The following is a 5,325-nucleotide window of genomic DNA, read 5'->3' as shown; positions in this document are numbered from 1 at the left end:
AACGAGATGGATCAGCCAGGTGGCATCATTGATGGACTCAAGTGTGGCAGCAGTAGTGAGGTTGGCCCAGGATCGAACATTGTTTCGTTCTGTGCATGAGGTCGCTATGAGTCGGTTCCGACTCGATGGCACCTGACAACAACAACAACAACAGTTCCATTGTAAAACGTTTGAGAATAGAACTGCTCTGTAGCTGCTCACTGGCAGCCATTGGTGGTAGGGAAAGAAGATACTCAGGGAGATTATCCCACCAGCTCACCAGTAAGACAAAGTTCATAGTCCATTTTCTTCTTTCTGCTGTAGTTCCATAGCCAAGATGAAAAGCGCAGATTATGTGTGGGCTTTTACAAATATTTAACAAATGTGGCTGCTAACCAAAAGTTTGGGAGTTCAATCCACTCAAAGATGCCTTGGAAGAAAGTTCTAGCAATCTACTTCTGAACAAACAGCCATTGAAAACACTATGACGCACAGCATTACTCTGACAAACACAGGGTCGCCATAAGTTGGAATTGATTTGATGACAATTGGTTACTAGATAAAGGATTCTTGGTAGCACCGTGGTTGAAGTGCTTGGCTGCTAACTGAAAAGTCAGTGCTTCGAACCCACCATCCATTCATTCTGTGGGCGAAAGATTGATGCAGTTTGCTTCCATAAAGATTAAAGCCTTGAAAATCCTTTAGTGCAGTTCTATACTGTCTTGCAGGGTTACCATAAGTGGTAATCAACTTGACAGCAGCAGGTTTGGCTACTGGTTTAAATGTGAATGTAACCAAACTTTTGTCATCTTACATGTGTATAATTAAGTGACATTAACTTATATTCATCATATTGTTCAACCACTACCTGTACCTATTTCCAAAAATTTGAGTGCTGGTGGTACTGTGGGATAATCATTGGACTGTTAACTGCAAGGTTGGTGGTTCAAACCCTCTGGCTGCTCCACAAGAGAAAGCTGAGACTGTCTGCTCCTGTCAAGATTTACAGATTCAGGAACCTTATATAAGGATGCTATCAGTTGAAATTGACTTGATGGCAATGAGTTTGGTTTTTTGTTTTTCTTTAAACAAAAGCTCAGTGAGCTTTGTGATACGCTTTAAATCTACTTGAGTGATCATATGAATAATTATAATTACTGATATAGGTTTGTTTCTTTCCACTGTTAGACCTCTCCCTTTCTACTCACAGTGAGGTTAAAAATGCTACAAGATCATCTTTGAATAAACGCTATTTAAAGGAAGAAAGGATTGTAACCCTCTCTAATTACATTTCAAATCAAGTTTAGAGTATAAAGACTAGCTACTTTGTTGGGGAATTGCAATGTGGTAGGTCCAATATCAGATTCATCATAGCAATGGCAAATCACACAGTAAATTTGAGACTCTATTGGCCCAGGACAGTCTGTGCTTTCCTTAGCTATTCAGTGCTGCTGTAATGGAAACCCCACAAGAGGGTGGCTTTAACCAACATTCATTCCCCGCCTCCCCACCCACGCACTCCCCCCCCTCCCCCCAAACCAGGAGGCTAGAAGTTTGAATTCAGGGCACTGCTGCTAGGAGACGTCTTTCTCTTTCTTCCAGCTCTGGAGGAAAATCCTTGTTTCTTTGAACTGCTCCTGATCAGTGTTTGTGTGGCTTGGTATCTCTTTCCCCATCTCTGCTTCTTCCATTTGCTGGGTTTAATCTCTTATATCTCAAAAGAGATTGATTCTTAAGACACACAGGTAGCTTAGTGGTTATGAATCGGGCTGCGAACCTCAGGGTCAGCAGTTCAAAACTACTAGCTGTTCCACGGGAGAAAAATTAGGCTTTCTGCTCCCGTAAAGATTTACAGCCTTGGAAACCAGGGTCGCTATGAGTTGGAACTGACTCCATGGCACATAACCAACAACAACCACATACTAATCCTGGAGTCCTGGTGTTGCGCTGTGGGTTATTGCACCAGATTGCAAAGCTGTTTGAATTGTAATGTCGGCAGTTCAAGTTCACCAGCTGCTCTTCAGAAACCCTGTACAGGGCCACTATGGGTCGGAACAGATTGGACTGTACTTCACAACAGCAACATACTAATCCTATCTCATTAACATGTGAAAGAGAGCTCTTGGGGTTAGGATTTCCAAGTCATATTTTGGGGATATGTACCTAAATCAATCTATAGCAATGCTTATTTAAAAAGGGAAAAAAGTCAAGTGTCTTTCCAGTATGGAAATCAAAATCAGCCTTTAGTAATGAATATTCATATCAATGTTTCCTGAGGGAATCCCTTAAACCAAGCCTTTTCTGGTGTTTTTTCATCTTTTTGTTTTGTTTTGTTTTGCTGCAGTTCATAATAAAAGACACATTTTTCTCCCCTGTGATTCCCTCTGATCTGATCTGTGCTAGTCTAAACAAAAAAATGCTGATGACGACTAAGTTTATTTCATGATCTACTACTGGATTATGATTTATAATTTAAAAAATACATTGCTTTAAATACAAATCTTTCTCATAATGAGATCCAAAGAATCCCCTAAATTATACCTCTAGAGTTCTTAGCAGAGTCCTGGTATAGCAGTGTATTATAAGCAATGGACTACTAAGCAGGAGGTCAGAGGTTTAAATCCATCTCAGAAACCCTATACAGGATTGCTTTGAGTCAGGACTGAGTGGATGGCACTTAACAACAACAACAGAGGTTTTACCTTGAAATGCAAATGTTGAGACCTTTATTTACCTCTGGAAGTCCCTGAGTGTTGCAAATGCCTAAGCATTTGATCTCTAAGTGAAAGATTGATGATTGGAACCCACCCTGAGGCACTTCAAAGGAAAAGTTTGACAATCTGAGTTTGAAAGGTCACAATCTTGAAACTCCTAAGGATCCATTCTATTCAGCACCACATGGGGCTGACATGAGTCACAATGGACTGTGGGTAACTGGTTTGGTTTTTATATCTATTCACTCTTGGACTCTGAAGGTGAATACCTTTGCTTATGGCAAAGGTTCAAACCACTATTCTGGCTCTGGTATGAGCCTATAGTCAATCCAACACAAACCAATGGGCTCCAGGGAGTAAGATGGACCAAAGAAGGAAGCCAGAGTTCAGTGTTTAAAGAGGCTTAAACAAGGGTTAAGGAGTCCTGGTGTGGTGCTGCAGGTTAATGCACTGGACTGCAAGGTTGGTTTGAACTGCAAGGTCAGTGATTCAAGCTCACCAGTGGCTTCTCAGAAACCGTACACAAGGTTGCTATGGAGTCCAAACTGACTTGATGGCACTTTTACAACAACAAGGGTGAAGCTACAAATCTAATAGGCTGAAGATTACTTGTCAAGAAGTATAGAAATTTACTGAGAAAGAGCAGAGATGAGTGGGTCCCAGCCTTAATGGACTGATTCTTAAGACACACCTATACTAATCCTAAGGAGCTCTGGTAGCGTAGTGGTTGCGGGCTGTGAACCGCAAGGTCAGCAGTTCAAAACTACCAGCTGCTCTGCAGTTTGAGAAAGATGAGGTTTTCTGCTCCCGTAAAGATTTACAGCCTCGGAAATCCTGTACAGGGTCGCTATGAATCAGAAACAACTCCATGGTACATAACAACAACAACATATTAATCCTATCTCATTAACATGTGAAAGAGAGATCTTGAGGTTAGGATTCCCAACACATATTTTGGGGTATGTCAAACAAGGCCTGGTCCAGGCCACTCTCCGTCGGTGCTTGCCAGAATAAGAAGGTCTGAGAGTTGGGTCTGGGATTTGGATTTAAGGAAACTCTCAGGTGATTTTTATCCAAATTAAGTTATAGTCCATTACCTGCCACACACTGTATCTTTCAAGGAGGAGAAAATTAAAATTTGTTGCTGTAGGCATGAAATAAATAACATGCAGTCCTCTATCACAGGGAGGTTTAGGTACTTCACCATGCTTCTAGATAGGAATGCTTGCTGTGTTCATCTATTTTGTGCCATCATTTCAACAAAATATCTTACTTTAAGAATGCCAGTAATTGGCTATAGTTATATAGTTGAAATTTAAATCAGCTTGTCACTACTTGGAAAAAAGCAGAGCCCTGTGTCCACCTCATGACACACTAGAGCAAACCATTTAGATGGACTTAATAAAAAAAGCTATCATTAAAAACAAAAAAATCCAGAAAGCTAATTCTTAATGAAAATGTCATTATCAGCTTGTGCTGAGAGAATGTATAATCTATGTATAGGCAATTTTCCTGGGACTCACCTGCTACCATAATGTAGCTTGTTGAGCCTGGCATCATAGAAATTGAGTTCAACAAGCTGTTGATCTGAACACCCATTGTTCCCTAGATGGATGCGTTTTAGCCCCTTTCTAGGGACTTGGGAGCTACTTCTATCAGTGGAGCTTAAGCTTTCTGTCTAGGATATGTGGGAAACATACAGCCAATATAAGTATCTCTGCATCTAACTTTTCTTTCTCATTTATATTAAAATTCGGCTATGGAGTCCCTGAGTTATATAAAGGGCTGACATTGTAGGATGCTAACTGAAAGGTTGGAGGTGTGGGTACTTGGCAGAAACGAGGCCTTGCAATCTAGTTTCTAAGAATCAGTCATTGAAAACCCGGCGGAGCAGAGTTCTATTCGGACCCACATGAAGTTGCCATGAGTTGGAGTGAACTCAATGACAACAGATTTTCTTAAGATGACAGCTGTGTGTTTCACAAGAAGAGCACAGTTTGCTTCTCCGGTGTCTCCTTCTAGTTGAAATTGCTCTGCCCACTGCCCCCTGTTCAGAGGAACAGAACTTGCCTGTTCTTTACCTCAGGGGAGCCATTAATTCAGTCAGAAAGGATACCTGTCTCAAAAGTAGCAGTTTCCAAGACAGCTGATAACAAAAAATACCAACTGGAAGGGTTCTATCCACAGGGGAGAGGGTAATTAGTAAAGTTACTTGAACCAACTCCCTCCAAGATTTAGACACATGACTAGAGAGAACACTGGTCAGCTGAATTCAGAATGATAATTATTGAACCTTTACCATGTGTCAATCATTGCTAAGCACTGGACTGCGAACCACAAGGTTGGCATTGCAGACTACCAGTCACTCTGTGGGAGAAAAATGAAGGTTTTTGCTCCTGCAAAGCTTTAAAGCCTCAGAAGCCCTAGGCAGTAGGGTTGCTGTGAGTTGGAGCCAACTCCAGGGCACTTAACATCAGCAACACTTAGTTCCAATTATTTTTCTACATGTTGTTGTTGTTGTTGTTAGGTGTCATCAAGTTGGCACCATAGCGACCCTATGCACAGCAGACCGAAACACTGCCCAATCCTGGACAAACCTCACTACTGTTGCCACGCTTGAGTCCATTGATGC

This window comes from Chrysochloris asiatica, unplaced genomic scaffold, assembly GCF_000296735.1.
Source record: "Chrysochloris asiatica unplaced genomic scaffold, ChrAsi1.0 scaffold00004, whole genome shotgun sequence".
Taxonomy (NCBI): Eukaryota; Metazoa; Chordata; class Mammalia; order Afrosoricida; family Chrysochloridae; genus Chrysochloris; species Chrysochloris asiatica.
The sequence above is the reverse complement of the archived record's forward strand: the minus strand, read 5'-3'. Positions refer to the sequence as shown.